A 23,754-nucleotide genomic window follows, 5' to 3' on the forward strand; every position below is an offset into this window, starting at 1 on the left:
GTTAGCCATAATGCACAATAATTCTAAATGTGTATGTTCCTAACAATAGAGCTTCAAAATATATTGAGCACAAACTGACAAGAAGTGAATGAACAGAAAAAAATCATAATTGCAGTTGATTATGTCAACATTCCATTTCCAATAATATAAAATCACTAAGGATGTATGAGTTTAAAATTACAGTTATAAAAGAAACTCCATGTCATTTGTTATAATTGATCATGTTCTTCACCAAAGTTTTATATCAATACTAGTACAGTTAGTGATCTTTCAGTGTAGGTCACTATATTTTGTTAAGATTAAAGACTAATTGCTTAGAGATAAGACCTTTAATAAGCAGAGGTGGAAAGCTGAAGGAAGGAGGAGGTCATACATTTGTAGATGTACATTGAAAATGAAGCTTTACTGAAATGCGTTCTCACTGTGAAAGTGCAAATAGTTTATCGTAATTTTAGCAAAACAGGCTTGCTACTTTGTTTAAACATTTGTATAATACAAATAGTTTTTACAGCAATGAAGCTGAATATTTGCTTTAAATATTTGTTTTCAAAACCCATTTATCATCTATACTTTAGAACCCTATGTAAAAATGTAGGCTTTTTTTTTTTGCTAGAAAAGCCATCCAAAATCAGAAAGCAGTCATTTTAATAATGTGAAAATATATTATAAACAAGAAATCAGTATGTCCCTAAAAACCAGAAAAGTGGTAAGTATGTAGCTTTAAAATTATTTAATAATTCATTTCACTAAAACTCTTCCTCATAAAAATGATAGGGATGAGTTTGAAATACATTAATTACATTTCTTTTTTGTTTATATTTTAAATATACACACTTCACACATACACACAGGAAGCTATATATGCTAGAATGAAACATGGTACTTTTACCAAGATTAAAGAAACATGGTACTCTTATTGAGATGAACAAAATAAATGGTCTACATGATCTGCATGATCTGAAAATGCTGCTTAAGAGATACATCATTTAAGAAGGACCCAACAAACCTAATGTGACTTTAAAAAGTGGGGCACCAATGGATTACCATGCAGCAGAAAAAAAGAATAAAATCTTATCATAGATTTCACTGCATGGAGAGAGCTGGAAGACATTATATGAAGTGAAATCAGCTAGACACAGAAAGGCAAGTACTACAGTCTGTCATATGTGATGCTTTAAAAAATAACAACTTGAAAACAGAATAATGATTGCAATTAATTAAGGTGGGGGTAAGGGGAAAAGGGTAGCTGGCTGTGGTGAATATATGCCATTTACATGCATGTAAATATCACATTGAGGCCCACTATGGGTGCAATTGATACATGTTAAAGAAAATATATATTTTAAAAAGTTTCAGTGCTGGCAGGCTTCAATGAATGCATTGAAAAATAAATTACTGGAGGTGTTTTCCAACATATGAGAAGATGGTGTATGTCAAGTGCATTGAAAAAGGAAGAATAGTAGATGAAAATCACCTTAGGGGGAATATCAAAAGAACAGAGAACTGCTTGTTATAACAACATCTTGTAAAGCTAGATAGTTCCTATCTTGCTCTACTTAATACAGGGGAAATCATGTAAAGAAAGGCACAATTAGTCCTCCCATTAGTATGAGCAAATGCTTAACTGCAGCTCCAGAGACTCATGGATAAGTTACTAAAGGTCAGCAGACAGGAGCAGGACAGCTACCTGCTGCCTACCTAGGAATTTCTTACAAAAATTCCAGACATATCTATCCAACAGTTTTTAAGACCAAAATAAATGAGATACAAATGGCTGACTTCTTTCACAGAGCTCACTCAAATCTGTCTCTGCATTTCCACAGATTGCTTCAAACCTTAAAGTGATATCATTTGTTAAACTATTACACAACTCTTCCATTCTTGGCTTTTACTAACTTAATGAAAATAACCTACAAGTACTTTGACCTCCCCCCGCAAAAAATTGGTTTTAATTTGTAGTACTCAATGTAAGTGTGACAGTCCTCATTAACTTACCTCTTGTACTGAATCCTGAAATCATCCATCATCTTCCAGGCAAGGTGTTCCTCATTGTGGAGGTTAGATCAATAGTAAGTCACCTTCCTCAAATAGATATGTAGCACCAAAATATTAATTTTGGCTTTCTTGGTGACCTATTCTTATATATAAAATTGGACCCAAAAAAACCCTGGAAATGCTGGATTTTTTTGTATTTAGTTTGTAAAGAAAAGTGTTTATTTCTATAGATGGAATAATATGAGTATAAAACAATGGGGAGCAGTTTCTAGAAACAGTGGACCAGAGAAATGAAAGTTTGTGAGGTGACAGATCTAGGATTCTTCAAATCATTTTAAAGTTTGATGCCAATTAGTACTGATTTCACTTTATAGATTGGCTAAAATATCTATCAATATAGCTAAAGAGTTAATAACACTAAATGTGTCTCTACTACTAGAAATAAGACTAAAAACTCTAAACAAGCAGAAAAATATACATAAATGCAAAATATATGCATAAATGCTCATCTGAGTTAGATTAGGAAGAGATGACTGCAACGACTGCATCTCCCAAATAAAAATATCCAACTCATAATTCAAGGCACTCTGTAAGTGTTATTGAAATAACAGGAAAATTAAGTAATGCAGTTAAATTCAGCTCCTTCCACTCAAACAACAGGGCAAATATACCAGGCAACCATCCATAAGACAACATTACGAGAGCAGAGAGTTTCCAGTGAGGTCTTCCATGTCTTAGATTGTAAGAGAATGTAGTAGGAATTCTAGAAATAGGCAGAAACAGATTTCAACTAAGAAGATACTCTGTAATAACTAGGGAAGCTTTTCTATAAATTAATCTTTCCTTCTTTTAACTAGGACCACAGACACTATTTCATTGGAGCAATTATTTCAGGCAGAAGTAGGTGAATAACATTATGAAAATTATAGTATAGTGGTTAGCTTGCCACCAGCAGCTATGCTCTTGCTTTGAAAACATTCTCACAATACAATATTCTAGAATTTTTCTGACAAGCCAAAAATCTTGATTATCTTTACACTACCATGATAACTTGTGCATTCCACCAGAATATGAAAGCTACTAGACTCTGCACTTGCCTTAAGCAACAACATGGAAGAAATAGGCCAAATTACCACCAGAATATGAAAGCTACTAGACTCTGCACTTGCCTTAAGCAACAACATGGAAGAGATAGGCCAAATTACCATCTTGTAGCCTAGAGGTGACTCACTTTGACAGGAAGAATAAAGTGTTTCAGTGTCATCTCACCAACCATGTTCATTTTGACATAATACGACATGGTTCCTCATAAGTGTAATACAGATGCAGATTTGAGTGTGTTCAGCAAGTTTTTTGTTTCTCTTCCCTTGTTGTCAAAAGGGCAAAGGTGGCAGTCATTCTCAATGTGTGGAGTACTGGTATAGGATACAAAATTCTCTCTTGGAAAAATAAAAAGTTTTTCTTTTGTTTTTTTGTTTTGTTGTTGTTGTTTTTCTGCTTATGTGGTGCTGAGGAATTGAACCCAGGGCCTCATGCATGCAAGGCAAGCGCTCTACCACTGAGCCACCTTCCCAGCCCCAGTTGTTGTTTTCTGTACCACAATCATACAATGAAAGTTTAGGCTCTCTTATGTTAAAAGGCAATGAAGTCATTACTAGAGATAATCTTTAGTTTCTCTTCTACCTCATTATCACTAGACTATTTAAAGAGTCTGAAACTGCTTCTCAAGCCTCAGTTAAAACATAAATGCTTTGAAATTAATAGAGTATGCTATACATTTTTTAAAGGTGGGGATTTCAAATTCTAGCACCCTACCAATCCTCTCCCACCAAAAACACAGAAAAGAAATGAATTGGATAAGAAAGGATTCGATGGGACTAGATGAATTAAAAGAGAATGGAATGGAAAATGTGATACATTTGTGTACGTCACATTTAGGGTAAATATCTTATAAAATTAGTAGTACCATATTATGATTTAAGTGTAATTCTGTTGTAGATTCTTATGACAAGGTTACCTATGTGACTGTTTTCATTGCATTTCTCTATAAGAATACTCATAGCATAGGGGGCTGGTCAACTCTTCTTTCTAACCATCCTTAAATTGCAAAACTAAATGTCATCTCTTCTTGGTCACTGTGACAACTAGACATCTTAAGTGCTATGAAGAAGGCAGTATCACCCTCTATAGAGAAACAGGGACCCACAGACAATGGTCACTAACTCAACACAGACCTGATGAGAAACAAGTGTTTCCAAGTCCCCTTTTAGAGGTAGAGCTTATCCTCCAAGCCAAAATGGAGGCCAGCTTTATAAGCCTATGTCTGAGGTGCATACCGTACTGTAATTACTTATTCTAAAAATTAAATCTTCTTTTCCTAGCACCCATCAATTGGATACTATATTTGTTAGCAAAGCGAAGTGAAAAGAACACAACATACATTGCTATTAATGGAGATCTACGCATGTCACTCCCCACACACTGTACTAAAAATGGACTCGTCTCTATTTGAGCCTCCACACAAATATCTGCTTTCTAATACACAGCATATCAGAAGTTAATTTTCCTTAAAGCTACAATGGCATTTGCTCCTTAAAACTCCTTTTGCAAGGAAACATTTTCAAATTTTTACCATCAACCTATGTTGACTAATTATACTGGCAGACCCTCTGTTCTACAGATAAATATCCAGTAATGACTTCTGCTCTACAAAATTTATTATGCAAAAATCATTTTAAAATCTGGAGGTCTTCTTACTTTCTGTGACTTATGTTGTGCAACATTAATAATTTATCATACTGTTCCATCAAAAATCTATATGAACTGAATCTATGAACAAAATGGAATGTAAAAATATCTCTAAAGTCTGCTGGTACCTCCTTACTGACATACAGCATTTACACTTGCAACTGATTAGGAGATAGTTTTTTATTCAAAGAATCATGCTGTCTGTATCTTGCAAATTTTAAACTTAAATTTTATCTTTCTGAATTATAAAAGAGTATATACTTAAAAGATATAGAGAAAAAACAAATTCCTAAATTACTCAACAATGATATTGTATTTATTATAGAGGTAAACACAATAATTCTTAGATATGTAACAAAGATTTGAAAAAATTAAAAATTAATGTACCTAATTCTCTGAATCCCTCAGCTATTATTTTTCTAGTATTTCATAAAAAAAACTGACTTCATTCTCATTTTCTCTAGTGGCACTGATGACAATGAAAAATTAAAAATGAATTATTTTTAAAACAGAAAATAGGTTGCTTAAGTTTTATTTTAAAATATTAACCGGGTAAAATATTAACAAAAATAAACAGCTGACAGGATAGGGAAATGAGAATAGAGAATATAATACTGTGTTTTTAAACAATAATATAAAAAAATGAGGAAAAAGGCTTTGTAATAGAAAGATCCTTCAAATGAAACAAAAAAAGATATATAATAGTGGAAGATATTGGGGGTAAAAGTCCAGGCAGATTTCACATGAAAAATATTTATTAAAAATTACCCAAAAAGATTAAGAAACCCCTTATATATTGAGTGAGGTAAACAAGAAAAAAATTAATAAAGACAAAAGCAAAGAGTACATGTCAATCCTCATTTTCTACACAGTGTTATTATTTTCCCTTTTGTAAGTATATGACAAATGAAATAAATAAGCTCAAAACATGGGGGAAGTTCAATGATTAGTCTTTTTCTAAATTAAAAATGAAAACAGGATGGCTATCCACACACATACACTAATACAGACACATGAGTAACGAAGACTAAGATATTTCCTATGCCCCAAACCTACTTAAAAGCACAAAAAAATGTAGTAGGTTTTAGATTCAGAACTACTAACAAATACAAAAATATTCATTTGCACGAACTAGATTCATATGGATCTCTAGAACCATAGGGCTTTATATAATTGTCTTTAAAAGTGACAATTCAATAGAGTGTATTCAAAGATTGTCACTGTGACAAAATCATACAAAAAATTAGGAATAGCTCTTATTACCAATTACTGACAGAGGGAATATGTAAAATACACATTTATTTTTCAGGGAAGATCCTAGAAAACTTTATCCCAAAGTGAGCCTCTCATTTCTAGTTTTCACGTATAAGTAAATAAACATCTTTAAATACAGAAATAAGAACACAATCTATTCAGATATTCAATTTTTATAAGGCTGTTTACTAAAAATCAACAACTCCAATGTAAGATCTGAAATGTGGAAACTACTAGAGGAAAGGGTAGGAGAAATGTTAGAACTTCCCAGCATAGGCATAAACTTACTGAGTAATGTGCCAGGGGCTCAGCAAATCAAAGAGACAATTGACAAATGGGGCTACATAGAAGTAAGGAGTTTTTACATGGGAAAGGACACACAGTTAACAAACTAAAACGATAACCTACAGAATGGGAAACAATCTTTGGCAGCAATACATGTGATAATGGCCTAATATACAAATAGCTCACAAAAATAACGTAAAAAATCAACAATCCAATTAATAAGTGGGCAAACAAGCTTTAAATAGACACTTCATAGAAGAAAATATAAAAATGACCAACAGATACATGAAGAAATGCCCAACATCACTGGCCATAAAGGAAATGTAAATCAGAACAACACTGAGATTCCATCACACTCCAGTTATAATGGCCATCATCAATACTACAAACAACAGATACTGGCTTAGATGTAGGGGAAAGGGAGTCCCAATACACTGCTGTTGGGAATGTAAATTTATTCAACCAGTCTGGAAAGCAGTTTGGAGATTCTTCAAAAAACTAAACAAAAGTTCCTATGAACCAGCAATTTCACTTTTCGGCATTTATCCAAAAGAATACCAATCAGGATACAGTAAAACCATTGTGTATAACCATGTTCACTGCCACACTATTCACAATAGCCGAGGTATGGAAACAGCCCAGATACCCTCAATGGACAAATGGACCCAGAAAATGTGATATACACACACAATGGAATTTTACTCATCCATTAGAAAGAATATGACATCATTTGCAAAGAAATGGGTGGACCTGGAATAATTTATGTTAAGTGAAGTATGTCATGTCAGAGAGACAAAAGACAGATGGTTCCTCTCATACATTTAAGGTAGATCTAATTATAAAATAAATACTTCCAGGGATGTATGCAAGTGCACATAAATGTATTAAACCAGAGTATGGCATTTTCAGGAGAGAATTCAAATGGTGCAATTCCTTAGAAAAATGAACTCAAAGTCCAACTAGGAAATGGCACTTGAATGATGAGATGAAAGGAGGTCATGGAAAGGAGGGTAGAGGAACGAAGAGAGGAAGTGGGAAGAGGAGAATGCAGTCATAATAGTCAATGCAACTAGGAAGTGAAACTATGAAAATTGAGGGGAGGAGTTGGAGAGAATGATGAAAGGGGTGACATTAATAAAGATGCATTGTACTCATAAACTAAATTGTTGAATAGTACTTTGTACTATAGATGATAAAAAATTTTCCCAATGGCTTACTTTTATTTGAAAATGTAGTAAAACTTGATTCAAATTAAAATAGTAAATAGTCTAGCCAATATATTTCCTTTATTTTAATAAAAATATAATTTTTAAAAAGTGAAAAAATTCTGAGTGGATATATGCGATATTCACTCCTTATTGGAAACTGTATTAAATTGAAAGCCACCTTGCAGATTAGTAAAGAACACCTCTAAGTGTGGCTGTGAGGGCACTTCCAAAGATTTTGAGTACTTAGACATGTCAATAGATTATTCCACTAATGAAGCTAGAATTTGAATCGGGTACTGAGAGGGTGGTGGAATTGTGGAGGGTAGGGCTTAGTTGTTAGAATTGGATTGGATATATCTTAGTCAGGTCCCTTTCCTAGTATTTTTCTTTGCTTCCAGGACACCATGAAAGTGAGCATCTTTGCTCCTATAGGTTCTTTATTCCATGATGCTGTGCCTCAACACAAGCACACCACAATAGATCACAGCTGATCGTGAACTGAAACCTCTGAAACTGTGAGCCAAATTAAACCTTTCCTTCCTGTAAATTGTACTCTCAAGTATTCATCACAATGATGAAAAATAAACATGGCATGGAAAGAGAATTTCTACAAGCACAAAACTGTTAGAGGAAGTAAAATGTGAATTGGAAAGATGAATAAATATTTTTATAAATATTCCATCGGCTATGGAATTCAATGTTTTATCTGCACATCTTAAAATTTCACCATTATCTTCAGGTAGTTAAACATCAATCCAGAGCATTATGAAATGCTAAAAAGGCTCCCCAAGTGTTATGGTTTAAGATACTGAAACTCAAGGAGGTTTAATAATTGCCCAAGGTTAGAGCACATTAACATCAGGGAATTTTTATAGTCTTACAAATGGGGGAATATGAATATCTTATGTGACAACAAAGTACAGGAATATGTAGTTTAAAACAGCATTACAAAACGAAGACCTTGAAATAATGATGGTAGACTTCCTGAGAACATTTCAATGTATTATGGCTACAAAAAATATCCAAAATACTAGGCATCATCTAAAGTGCTTCAGATCTAGCCATGGAAATGACCAACATTCAATAGCTAACTTATCAGAGTAAATGCTTGGCTAGTGTAAGTGTGTGAATGATAAGGGATATATAAAGAAACTCAGAAAATCACACTGCCATGGATAATATGAGAAGAAAGAATTCCAAAAAGTACTGAGCAGTCGGCAAACTAAATGGTCAATGTTGGTGAAATGAAAGAGGTCTTGGTCACAGACAGATGTAAACAGAAGTAGAGGTTAGAAAAGTAGATAAAAAGAAAGAGGAAAGTAATTACCAGCATGTTCTATCCATATATCCATATACATACTGATAAATATATATATGAAATACAAATTAAATGTATAAATTAAATTTATATATATATATATATCATTAAAATTGAAAAGCCCATTCATTCATGAACCCACCATCGTTGTTCATACCATTTTGATCATTATGGAATTTAGATTATGTATTTGAACTTCTGAATATGTTCTCTTAATTTCCTCTTGAATGACTCACCAACAGTGATTAGAAGCAAATCTATTTAATATAGGAATATGGCTTTTTATAATCTAACACTATGCACTCAGCCTTTTCATTTCTCCCTTCAGGTCTAGCTGAACTGAACTACTTGTTATTTCTCATTACTAATCTTTTCTTATTTCTCTGTCATTTCATGCGTACTGTTACTTTGTCCTTAGAAAGTACTTTCCCAGTGCTACTTCCTGACCCCATTTCACCTATCAAATTTCTACTCCTCTTTAAATCCCTACTCAAATATTATATTGTAAGAGACTATTTCTAAGAGAATAACCCACTAATCTCCCAGGTAGAGTTCATATTCCCATTGTAATTCCTTGTAAATCTTTATTAAAATATTTATACAATTCAATTATTTATAATCCCTGCCCATAGGTTATTTGGAAGTCAAATTTCTGTTATTATTGATATATTTCTATGAGTTTACATAGTAAGCACAATCAATGCCTTTTATGTGCATGGAAGTATATATTTGTTACTAAACATAAGGTATAAACTCAGTACATAACTAGCTTTCAATTAAGTCATAGGGAACATATGTATAATTGGCAACTAGGAGAACTAGTGATTTGTGAGTCACAGGTGTATTTATTTCCCTGAAATGAAGATGAATTACATTCTGAATTGAGAAACCTCACTGAAGGACTTTTCAAAGTGGTGACTCTCCTCACTGGCCTCACCATATCCATATTTGACAAGAATTACTTAAAAATCACACTAAATATCTGAAGTAACTAAAATTCTAAAAAAAGGATACAAAATTATAAATTGTATATTACCTGTTCTCACAGTTCATAATGTGTACAGCAATCAAAATTTGTGGTTGTTTCAAACTATTTTCTAGTGCTATTTGGATAAGTGTAAGCAACACAAAAGATACACAAAGTAACATGTTCTTAAGCGAATGGTATGATTTCCTTAATGCAAGAGGACATAGTGTTCAAACCTAAGTTATTTCCTGATCCCAAAACAAGATGATTCTATATCCAGGTTTAACTGTGCACATATTCAGAACAAGAACTGCGACAGATAAAAAACATTTTGTCCTTCTAACATCTAAATTAAAATATGTATTGAATAGATAATATTAGAAATTAAAAACAAATACTTTTTTAAAGAATTAATCTTAAATATTTCAATGAGTAGCAGAGATTTGTCCGATCTTATTGCACTGTAGGATGAATAATGGATTAGAAACTTAAATTTGTTTTTTCATTTTTGTTGCACATTAGAAAATCTCACTAGCTTTTTAAAAATTGTTTTTGTGTAGTTGATATACAGGGGGGTTACAGTTACATGTATCAAGTACAATTAGTGTAATCTTTTTGAACCATTTTTCCTCTTCCATTGCTCTCTCCCAATCTTTGCCTCCCATCACCACCCATAAGATATCCAGTTCATTTTCTACATAGTGTTTGGTGAGAATCACTGTTGTATTTGTGCAGCTTGTTCCATCTTTTATGTGTCCTTCCTTACCCTCCCAAATACAAAGAAAGTAACAAATAATACAAAAGTGTGAAAGAACAAGAGCATCTGCCTAGCAAAGAACATAGCTAGAAAGCCCACAGCTGGGAGGCAAACTTCACTAGCTCAACATCAGAAAAGGGCCTCATGTCCAAAATATACTTAGAGATCAAAAATTAATGCTTCCCCAAAATAAACCCTCAAAAAAGTAACAACCTAGTCAATAAATTGGCTAAAGACCTAACGGGAGACTTCTATTTTTTAATATATATTTTTATTGTAAAGATACTGTGCAGAGAGGTTACAGTTACATGAGTAATGAGTTCATTTCCTACCAATCATTGTTACCTCCTCCTTTGTTTTTCCCCTCCCATCCTTCCCTCCCCATCTCCCCAACCCCTCTCCTTCCAGAATTGTAAAGTTCATTTTCACCATAGTGTCTTGTATATCTCATTGTTACAAAGGGTCATCCTGTATCCTTATTTCAGAATTTTGTTATTTCCCTTCTCCTCCCCAAATGTATATACAAGAAGTAGGGCACTGAATCAAATACAGCAAAAACAGGGGTTATACCATGGGGAAAGAACATACAAAGAAACAAAAAAGAAATCACATAGTACATTATAAGTACATTGAAAACAACAACAAAGCTAAAACCTCTTGTGTCCCTATCTCGGGGTTCATTTCACTTAGCATCATCTTATATGGTCATATGTATATAGCTTTTGACCTTTTCTGCTTGTCCTAGACATATACTAGTTATTGCAGATGAGGGGAACCATGGGAATTATGATTCTTTGAGCCTGGCTTCCTTCACTTAATATGATTTTTTCCAAGTCTTTCTAATGGAAGCATAGAATATATATATATATATACATAATTTTCTCGATCCATTCATCTATTGAGGGGCATCTGGGTTGGTTCCATATCTTAGCAATGGCAAATAATGCTGTAATAAACATAGTTCTCCTGATAGCTTTAGTATGGCCTTGTTTGTGATCATTTGGGTAAATGCCCAAAAGTGGGATTGCTGGGACATAGGGGAGCTCTATGGTTAGTCTTTTGCTTTCCAAAGTTGTTGAACAAGTTTATGCTCCCACCAACAATGCAGTAGGGTTCCCTTTTGGCCACATCCCCTCCAGCATCAGTTGTTACTAGATGTCTTGATTATAGCCATTCTAACTGGGGTGAGGTAGAATTTCAATGTTGTTTTGATTTGCATTTCTTTTATGGCTAAAGATGTTGAACATTTTTTCATCTATTGGCCATTCTTATTTTCTCTTCAGAGAAGTCTCTCTTTAAGTCTTTATCCCACTTATTAATCAGGCTGTTGTTTCTTTGAGGATTTGTTTTGGGGGGGATTTAATTTTATGAGTTCTAAATATATTTTAGATGAGACCCTAAGGAGACTTCTCAGACCATAAAAGACATGAAAATCAAAACAACATTGCTATTCCACCTGACTCCAGTTAGAATGGCCATTATCAGGAAAACCAGCAATGATAAATGCTGGCAGGGATGTGGCCAAGAGGGAACCCTATTACAGTGTTGGTAGGAACATAAACTTGTTCAACAACTCTGTAAAGCAGTATGGAGGTTCCTCAAAAGATGAAACATAGAACTTCCCTATGATCTAGCAATTCCACTCCTGGGCATTTATCCAATGGACCACAAACCAGGCCAAACTAAAGCCACCAGCACAACCATGTTTATTGTAGTATTGTTTACCATAGCCAAGATATGGAATTAACCTAGAAGTCCTTCAGCATACAAATGAATCAAGAAAATGTGGTATGTATATATATATATATATATATATATATAATTCTACTTATTCATCAGAAAGAATGATAATGTACCATTTGTAAGGAAATGGAAAGACTTAGAAATTATATTAAGTGAAGTAAGCCAGAACCAAAGAAATATAGGTTGTATGGTATCCCCCATTTTTGGTAACTAGAATGTGCCTATAAATCTACAAGTAAATACACTGACTGAAGAAAACAAATAAATAAATTATATAGGACCCTAGTCATTAACACACAAAGGTCAAAGGAGACTAAGCATAGGAGTTGTGGGCAAAGGCTCAATAGCTATGGACAGATGATGATATAAAATATTATTCTATGAAATGAACACCACAGAAAGGAAACAAGAAATTCTTTGTTGTCATTATTGATGTTTTGTCACTTGCTTTTTTATGTTTTACAGCCAATCTTGAGGGGAATGAAGTTACCACCATCAAAAAGAAATACAAAAAAGAAAAACCTAAAACAAACAAAACGCACTCTTAGCAGGCCTAAGAGGAGAATTTGTTTGCTTGTTTTTATTTAACTATTAAATTCAGTGCTTGCTAACAAAAAAAAAACTTAAAAATATATAATGGTGTTATAAAAACCCTTCACTTCTAAATACATTATTAGGAATTCAAAGGATTAAAAGCAGGCAAATTTTCAAATGTGCAAACAGCTTTCTAATATGTTTCGCTCTTTATTTTTTTGGCAGTTGTCGGGGCTGAACTCCGGGCCTGGGTGCTGTCCCTCAGCTCTTCACTCAAGGCTAGTGCCCTACAACTTGAGCCACAGTGCCACTTCTGGCTTTCTTTTCTTATGTGGTGCTGAAGTATCGAACCCAGGGCCTCATGCATGTGAGGCAAGCACTCTGTCATTGAGCCAGCTTCCCAGCCCATATGTTTTGCTCGTAAACAATAATCAATCTAGCCTTATGACTGTCAATCTATGGGAGAAAATTTTAAAATTAACCTCAAGTGGCAAGCTTGATCTCTTCTATATCCACTTGAAGAATCACTATTTGCCCTACTAAGGCAACAGATGTTTATATGTATAATAACTCACCTATTTTCTTTGCAACAGTATTATATTCATTCTTTGGACTAAAAATCTTAGCACAAGCTACTTACAAAACAAACGTATTATAATGGGTCACCCTCTGAAAATATAGGTGGTTTTAACAGGAAATTCAATATTACTCAAAATCACACATTTTTGTTTCACCATAATTTCAGACCTGTAATAATCCTGGGAAGAAGGACCCAAAAGAACTTAATTTTAGTACAAAACAAAAGGCATCTGGTTTGCAGTATTATTGTAGACCTTAGAAGATTTCTGCATTTTGGTTTAATCAGAGATTTCCAAAAATATAAAAATATTTTCACCTTTGAAAAAACTAACTGAACCATACAGCTAGCTAGCAAGCTCTGTAAACCAAGGCAAAAGTACTTATTTTAAGAGATGCCTTATAAAGTCATTGTTTCACGTGATAGAACAAGTAGATTAGGTAGGACAAGTTTCTTAGTAAGAAGTCTTGGATCATTCTAATTGTTCTAATTGATGAATTTTCTTTAAGGAAAAAAGTGGGCTCCATTTCTGTTTTAAAAATCCAGAGTGTCTCTAATAGTGCAACTAATGACAACCTTCCCGTTGTTCTCACTTAAGAGGAAACCCTATAATAAGAGCTTCCCAAAATGTCAAATAATACTTGTCTCATAACAGGGTTTCTTTGTTCATTCACCATGTCTCTTTTGATATGCACAGATAATAAAAGTTCGTGTAAAACTAAAGGTAATATAGAGCAGAAGCCAACACTAATTCTGTATAAATATGTCTGATTAATAAGAATGCCATTGTTATGGTTATTTTGTAATGTCAGGATTGTTACAAGAACAGAGGCTAGAAGTACTCTTACTTTCACTGTTTTGTTCATCCTCTGTCATCCAACCAGTTAGGGAATTTTTGTTCAATGGGAGGAATGAAGGATAGATTTTTTTTGTCCATTAATTATTTCTGTTATATTAGTTTATCTCATGAGCTGTGAAACTAGTTTAAATTTAGGGGAAAAATAGGGGTTTTATTCTAAAATTAAGCTTGACAGCCACTAAAAAACCAAACACGTGGCAGGCTTATTTTTTAGACTCCTCTTTTCACATGCATAACTGCTCTGTCACCTTACTTGTTCATGAGCATCTAAAAGGTCAAGTTTAGCATGACTAGTTAGACAGCACTAAGACCTGATTAGGAATCTAGTCAACTAAATCTAAGCTATGGTTTACTACTATAGTCTCATGCAAGATTGTAATGTATGTGGGATTCAGTTTCCAAAATTAAAAGCCCAGACTGGTAAGGTAATGAGAAAGTTTGGACTGAGTACAGAGTGCCTTATTGGAAAGGAATGAAAAACAAGTCATAGATAACAGCCTACTTTAAAAACAAGCACCATGATAAGATTTGGAATAAAAATTCTAAGGCTTATGGCTGTCTTTGTTGTCATACTTTGCTTTTCTCTCTGAATTCTTATATCCTAGATCTTCACCTCCCCCCTTGGGGCAACAGTATAATATGAAAAGTTAACAGTCGATCTTAAATTTAGCTGACAGTTTTATATCCTTCACAACATACTCTTTAGATTGCACCCAAGAAGGAGATTATTAAATAGTAGCAGGAGACCAGTTACCACATCATTTTGACTGAACAGAAAAACAGCACTGTGCCTTCTTGCTGACAAACTAACCAACATTTGCAAAATCATTATAATCAATTTCATAAATAAAGGGTCATTAATGACTGGGAGAGAAAGGAAAAAAGGTGTCACACGTTTCTTTCACCTGTCTCAAACCTTGCATTACCTTAGGAAAGCAAAGAAAGCTGTATATAAAAGGGCATGTGCTCAGCTGAGCTGAAATCTCCTGTGAAGAAGGTTCTGTTAGTCAGAGTACACCTCTGTGATTATTTTAGCTTACTATTTATAGTAATTAACCAGGGTTCCATGTTGTTGGAAATACCTATAGATCACTATTTTTAAGTTTAGAGCTTTCTCTTCTTTGTATAAGATGAATTTACATACTTTCAACCTCTCCATTTCTCCTCTGGTTTATTTATGAATGTAGTCCTTCTTGATGGTACCTTTAATGTGAAATAGGCAGTAATTAATGTCTCAGTCTGCTAGGTTAATCCTTTTTCACTTTCTCTACAGAGAACTTAAAGGTAAGTAACAGTTTACAGCCAATACTAGGTTTAATTATGCCTAATGAGAGCTAATGTCTCTGTTTACTAACTGCATTTAGGTGTGTAGATCCTAGATGAGTTTTCCCTGAGCCTCATTCTGACTTGTTAATAGTTCTATTGTGTATAGTATACTCAGCACTTAAACCTATAAAGTTGCATCTAGAGAACAAAGCATGTAAGGCTCCTGTTTCAATTGAGGCACCATTAAGCAAGTGGGTACAGTCAACACAAGTGCATTTGGGGGGTTGGGAAGGAAGTATCATTTTCTATTTTTGCAAGTAGTTTCACTTATGAGGCTAATATTGGCTGTATAACAGATCCTGGATAGATCTATACATTTAAAAGAACTATTTCAAATTAAGAAAAAATGTAAGTAATAGATATAATAAAGTTACAGTAGTAATCACTTCTAAGAAGACCTGTATTGATTCTTCAGCATTATTTCAAGTATTAAGGTATAAAACTACTTGAACAAGTCACTGGATTATTTCTAATTTTACTTTGCTTAGTGCCTATTTGACTATACTACAAAGTGTAGAAAAACCACTATGGTTTCCTTACTCTTATCAAAGAGCATATGAGGTAAACAGATTAAAAGACAGTAAACTTACCAGAAAACTGAAAGTAATTAAAAAGAAATGTGTTAACGTTTTTAGAATGATGAACACTGAATTTAAATAATCACTAATTATTGATAACTTTTTAAGGAACAGGCATTGAATCAAGATTTTATTAATATAGCTCATATCCTAATTATAAGGCTATGGATTAGATATTATTTTCTATTTTTTCCATTTTCCCATATTCCTTCATAGGAGAATAGACTTAGAGAAATAATCTATCCCAAAGGATGGAAAGGAGTTGTTCAAGACTGAAATTCAATTCTAACTCCAAGTAAAGCTATTTCTGGCATAGGGAGTACAAAACATATACACCAAATAGAATACCCATATAATTACCAGCAAGTCTCTCTGAAATCATATCAGTATATTGACAGACCCACTTGAAGCTGATAATTTTAAAACTGAAGGTAATTTTGTACATTCAACTTTACATTATAAATTTGTATATTCTAATATGGAAGGAAATATTTTTTTTTTTGGTCCGGTCATGGGGCCTGAACTCTGGGCCTGGCGCTGTCCCTCAGCTCTTCAGCTCAAGGCTAGCGCTCTACCACTTGAACCACAGCGCCACTTCCAGCTTTTTTCTTTTTGCTTATGTGGTGCTGAGGAATCAAACCCAGGGCCTCAGGCATGCAAAGCAAGCACTCTACCACTGAGCCACCTTCCCAGCCCAGAAGGGAAATATTTTTCACAGGAAAAAATTACAAGACTATCCTATCCACCATATAAGAGAACTGTCACTTTTTGTAGGAATCCTTTGTTTTCAATGCTATTATCTAACTGGCTTTTGGTTAAGAAGCATGTCATAGGGAAAAACAACACTTTATGCTAAAGAATTATTTGGACAACACCAAGTTAGTCATTTTAGAAATACTAGAATTACAGAGGTGATTATATGTCTTTAAGGAAAATATTGAGATGTTTTAAAGTATTCATCTAGAAAAACAACTAGAAAAACAGTTGGGAATAAAATGAGAATCAGTTTTTGAAGTAAAAATCCTAAATTTTTACTAGAATTTTTATTAACTAGCAACAGAAATTTTTAAATTCTGGGCTTTTTATTTAGAAATGGAAACACACTAAATTCTCTTTCAAATACTGGTATTATCAGTGAAGTGTTCATATATCTGACTGTCTTTGTGAGCTTACCCAAGCTGACCATTTTGCATTATATGTTTTCCTTCTTAGTATCTTCTCCTACATATATTTATCAAAATCATTTGGACAGTTTCATTTGCCTATACCACTCTAAATAGTCTTCAGAACATTCAAATTATTATTAGACATCGGCTAATCTCAAACACCTTATTCTGTTTGTCTGCTCAAGAAAAAGAAATGGGAAAATGCTATTCAAATGGTAATACAGTCTTTCTCCCTTGATAATCTTATTGATCCATACACCAGAGTTATATAAAATAAATATAGCTTTGATGTTATCTGATAGATTGCAATATAAAAATCTCCACAGGTGTATATAACACAATGTGCAGCTATAAATAGCATAAATACATTTCATGCATATGTATTCAAGTAATTTTACTATATTTGACTACATATATAGCATGTGTTACAGAAATGTAAGTATCTATGAATTTGCATTTTAGCCTCTATTCCTGAAAGTTAAAGAAAAAATACTTAATCTGTTTTCATAACACAAATTCTAACTGAAATGAAATGTCTTTTAAAAACTATAATTAATGGCTGTGGTGTCAAAATGTGCACCAAGGGGTCAAACCTTATAATTCACAGTTTGAGAGGTCATACCACAAATTATAACTTTAAAAAACTGATTATTTGTGAGTAATTTGTCGAATCCATCTAATGTACATTGAATACATACAAAACATTCTTGAGAATAAAACGAATGTATGTCCAAGTGGACAGCTGATGGAGGAAATGGCCTTTTACTGAAAAAGGCTGAAGTCCAGCATAATGACTTGGAATGCCTTTGAATGAGCAGGCAGGCTGGAAGGCTAAACAGTGCACATATCCAAAAGGACACATAATGACCAACCTGATCAGAGACAAAAACAATCCCCACAAATGTCCAATGAGAGGAATATATAGAGACATTGCTATCATCTGTTGTTTCTTCACTATTACTTTGACACACTTTACAGGTAAATGCTGAGCTATTACGAACGCTTTAAATGAAATAATTTTAAATGATTTTTTAAATCTACAAATGATTTTTTAAAAACAGAAATTTATATATTTGTGTGTGAGGTCTGAAAGTACCCATGGAGGTCATCTTATTACATAAACTGTACAGGTTTGAAGATTTTTTTAAATAACTCATCTTGAGAGAAAATAGTATTTCATCTATATGTACTAAAAAATATGAAACAATTGGGCCTCTCTACAGTTTTTAATTTAGAAGTAATCTACTATCAAGAATACAAGCCATTTAAAATGATTTTCAACTGTAGATTAAATTCTTGAACCAATATCAGAATGTAAGGACCAGCAAAGTAACTGATTTAATTACTTATATTTTATAATATTTATGTTATTGTATTTTCCACAGTTATATTTAACACCTACTTAGTTCTTGGTATGGATCTCATATTCAACAAGTGTTTGCAAGAAATGAAAAGAAGGGATGGAGAAAGGAAGGCAAAAGGCTATAAATCTAGCTAATCTTCTCAAGCATTAGTTTTGTGATTGTGGAACAAAATCTCTGAAAAATACATTCTGTTTAAGTTTGCCTAATCAATGCTATATTAATTTATGTATCTATCCTAGAACCCTAATAGTATTTTTTTAAAACTAAACAATTATAGGATAAAATAAGTTGAAATTAGTGAAAAATGATTATAAAAGCAGAACAGGAAACAGGGAATTTATTTATACATACACATGTAAAGACCAATAAATCATAGTAAAGAGAACAGATTTGCTTTCTAATTTATTCAATTTAAATTAATCTTTTTATAATAATTCTTATAATGTACTAAGTGAATATTAACAATTTCCTCATATGGTCATACACTCTGGTATGACATACAGCTGACTTATATGAGTCATGTAATATATTGGAGAAATGATTATAATAAAGTATAATAAGGTATATAATAAAATATAATATAATAAAGTATAATAAGGATTGTATAATAAGGATTGTATTAGTAGAAATAAAGATTTTTATAATCAGTCTTCTCCCTTGTATCAGCAGAAATGTTTTCTAGATTAAGTTTAAATGCCACTAAGTCACATTACAAGACTTTTCTGAAATATGTGAACATTCTCGGCTTTGGATGCATTGGGGAAATATATGCTCCCAAATATTACTGTTACCAATGAGACTGTACATGTAAATCACACTAACATAAGGATACACATTAGAAAAAGATTCTTTTTTCTTTTAAGTCAAAGCTTAACTCTAGTTTCACTTAGCCTGGTAGATGTTTCTGTCATTCTGTTGGACCAGCCCACACATACTAGGCTCTTGATGAGTCCTAGGCTGGACCATCTGGCCCTTTATTTACTCAACTCTTTTTTAATACTGACAAGTGTATTAGTAACACTTTCTTAATCACTAGTAAATATGGAGCTGCCACACGACTAACATATTTAATTCTGAAAGTCACTAATTAGTTGTAGGTAGGAGTCAGTATTACAAGGATATGTTGAACACTACTATGATAAGTAATCCAACCACCTCTAAGGAAAAAAGGCATGTTAATTTAGTTCCCACTTCATTAAAGGAGTAAAAAAAATTAAAGGAGAAAAAAATCACTAAAAGACACAGATCTAAAAACCTGGCTATTTGGGACAATGGTAAATAGGGAAGATGAAAGAATGCAGCATTTTTAAGCAGGAAACATAAATTCTCTACATATCATTCTATTTCTTTATATTTTGATTGGTATATTTATTAGTATGTTTCATGAGCATATTTATTCAGTTAGTAAACAGATTTCAAAAGGAAGCAAGGTGGATGATTCCTAGTTTCAGAAATTTCAGAAACTGATCATTCTACACATAGTTAAGCATACATTTAGAAATTTTAGAAGCTCCAGTAATCATTTAATGCATAAAAGTCTGAATCACTTGATTTTGTCAAATGAAATACAATCTCAAAAGAGATACTACTCTTCAAAAGAATCTACAAAGATAATCAATGAGATGGCGTAATATGGACATAAGAATCAAACTGTGAATCTATTTTACATCTATTATAGAATATGTTTAATTATTTTCTGTTGGATCAGAGATTATCTAAACAATTTAATTTACTGTATGATTTAGATTTTTCGAAGAACATTAGCTTAGGGTCATGTATGTTAATTCAAGCATCAGATTCATAATATCATAAAACAACTCCTTTAACCTGATGATTATGTGGAATTTAAATTAGTAGTCTTCATTTCTAAGAACAATGTAAGAACATACACAAGTATTTTACAAATTATTTTGGATTTCAGACCTTCTTTGTCATAGATATTTTAGGAGAAAGTAGAGCATTCCCTTCATAGAATTTACCTCAAAAAACAGAATGTCAACTAAAACTTTACAAAATTATAAATACGAATAAACAATTTTTAGTATCAAACTAAATATGATTAATTGTGTCATGCAGAAATAAATTGTTAAATTCATAGAATAAATAAGAGGGGAACATAGTTTAGGAACTATCAAAACTATGTGTGTTTGTATATGTTTATGTTTGTGTGCGTGTATGATTTATTGTTACATAAACAAGAATGGATAATTTCGCATGAAAATAAATTCAGAAACAGAATGTAACTGAAGCCTTGTGTTATAATAGAACTTACACTTCTCTGGACAATGATCCGCTAAGATACAGCAGAGACAGTTACAAAGCAATAATTACCTAGCTGACAGAGCTATTATTCATGGCAGGTATGTAAGCAGTAAGGGCAGTAATGCTGGTGGCCTCCACTCATCAAGTAGCTTTGCCAGTACAGACTGGATGCCTGGAACCAGGGAAAACACAAAAATAATAAAACTGGGAGCCAACTAAGCAAAGATTCAACAGAATCCACTTCCAATTTTAAATATTGCTAAAAACCTACCCTGAAGAATATTTTCCCTTGAGACTAGCATATACTGTGTTCACAAAAATGTTGATACACACTCATTTTTATTTATCTTACCCTGCAGAGCAATATGCCTGAAAATTTTCCCAGTATATTGCAGAAAAAGTGATTCTAACATTATTTGGCAAAAATTTCTGTTGATAGGTATGACCATCATGTTTTTCATGAACAGATGGTCAAAGTGAGTCCACTTCACTGACAGTGTATTACATGGGTCTTTTTATCCTGAACAATCAACCAAAACAAAAGGACAACACAAAAGAGGTCATTTGTAGTTTCTCATTTGTTTGGCAGCTTTATCTATAAAATATGAAAACAAACAAAAATGGGCTATAATCCAGAATAGTACAATTTTTCTATATTCTTTGAATATTTATATATTCATATTTAAAAATGATAGTATTTGTAAGATGCTAAAATACATGAAATATTTCAATTCCATAATTTACAGTAAAAGTAGAATAATAGTCATATTTATCATTCTTCTGTATATTGAGTTAATAAATAGCTTACAAGAGAAAAACAAATTTGAGACCTTTATCTATACTCAGTTCTTTTAACTGTACCTCTGGGAAAATATACACTTTGTTTCTAGAGTTTTCTTTTTAAAAATTTTTCAAATGTTTTTTCCTTGCTTGCTATTGTTTCTAACATATTTATAAGATATTTCTTTGTTGCTTTGTATGTCCCTCCCCCACGGTATAACCTCTATTTTCACGGTATTTGATGTTGGTATAATTTGTGGGAGGGAAGGGAAAAAAAACAATTGTTTAAATAGGGATACAGATGGACCCATTGCAACAATGAGATGTACAATACGAACTTTACAACTTTGAAGTGGGGGGTGGGGAGGGGAAGATGGGAGGGTATGGTAAGAGGAAACAAAAGAGGAGGCAACAATGCTTGATAAGAAATGTACTCATTACCTTGCCCATGTAATTGTAACGCCTCTGTACGGTATTTTCACAATAAAAAAAAGTTATGTGTGAAAAAATTATTAACTATGAATAGTTGCATGAAAGAGTGGCCACTTAACAATGTATACAATATATCTTTATCATCAATGCAAAAAGTAAATTCCTAAGCCAAAATTTATCTTTTGGGGAGGCCAAACGTTAATAACAAAATGAGTGAATAGTATGGAAGACATCCAACCACCAATGACTACATTTTACACTAGGAGATTATGGAAAAACACAGACACAGAGACACAGACACAGACACAAACACACACAGACACACACACACACACGCGCACACACACACACACACACACCAAACACATATAACCAGCCACACAGTGCTTAGACACATATTGTAAACTAAATTGTTTGTATGGTAACTTCATTACTTTAACCACCCAAAAATATAGTTTCCTTTGATTCTGTAAAATACAAAACAAAATTTTGGGACAAAAGAGATAAAATTAAGACTATGTTTTTGTCTATATTAGGAGTAAAAACAACAGATGAATATTTTCTTAATAAAATGCAATTAAAGATGTGATTATAAAAACCTATGTAACAAAGAGAATTGTGACAACTTACCTACAGAAAAAGCAGATGAAATATGAGATTTAAAAGTACATCCTTAGTACTTCCGAACCTTAAAATATTGTCGAGTACTAATTTTTCATCAAGTTGTCATTTTCTCTGACATTTGGTTTTATTAATCAAGGCATTTATCATTAATTTGTAGAAAATATCGTAATTAAGCCAAATAAAATAAAATCCTTAAAAGGTTAAAATTAGAAAGCAGGTGAATTAGAACTTTGACATTACCCTGTTGACATACAGGAGCTTTTTGGAAGTATGGGAATAAAGTGTTTTCAGAGTTTGGTACCTCAATCTTAGGGCTGCTTGGTTTTTTAAAAAATGATATAAAGATTGATTTAAAGCTCTCTGACAGTTTTGACATTCAGGTGAAAGTACTGCTGCTACATTTGGAACAATTTGCATATCCTACTGATAAATGGTATGTTTTAGGTGTGTGAGGTAAAGAAATTAAAAACACGTTCACGTGTATGCATTCACAAAACTGATGGTTGGATTTCATCACCCCATCCTCCTGCAAGGTAATCTAGGATTTTCTCTTCTATAATAAATTACTCTACCATGTTATTCTTGCTGGAAAGTCTAACTGTGCATGTACAAAACAAAGTAATTACAGTCCCCTCCTGTCTGACACCTTTTTCAAACCCTATGAGTTCTTTATACACAATGCACCAACATACATCTATTGTAAACTTCTTTCCTGAAATTCTGGACTTCTGGCTAGCAGTGCTATTAAATGTCATTTGAGCTATATTATTGTCCCCAACAAATGTATTTTTATCCCTTATAGTAAATTGTAAAGCTACTTCTGAGGGGTAATGTGTATTGACTTTGGTCCTCTGAGCTAATATGTTTATCTAAGGAAAGGAAAGGTTTAAAATTGGATTGATTTAAACTTATAACAAAACGGGGCAGGTAAAAGACATCATATATTCCCATACAGAAGGAAGAAGGAATAAAACCAC

General features: G+C 32.9%; 1 protein-coding gene across 1 annotated transcript in view; it reads right to left on the reverse strand.

The window, feature by feature from the left end:
- Zbtb20 (zinc finger and BTB domain containing 20) overlaps nucleotides 1-23,754 on the reverse strand; it is a 699,482-nt gene that overhangs the window by 552,019 nt on the left and 123,709 nt on the right. The window lies entirely within an intron of this gene.

Source organism: Dipodomys spectabilis, unplaced genomic scaffold, assembly GCF_019054845.1.
Source record: "Dipodomys spectabilis isolate Male_0828 unplaced genomic scaffold, ASM1905484v1 ptg000017l, whole genome shotgun sequence".
Classification (NCBI taxonomy): domain Eukaryota; kingdom Metazoa; phylum Chordata; class Mammalia; order Rodentia; family Heteromyidae; genus Dipodomys; species Dipodomys spectabilis.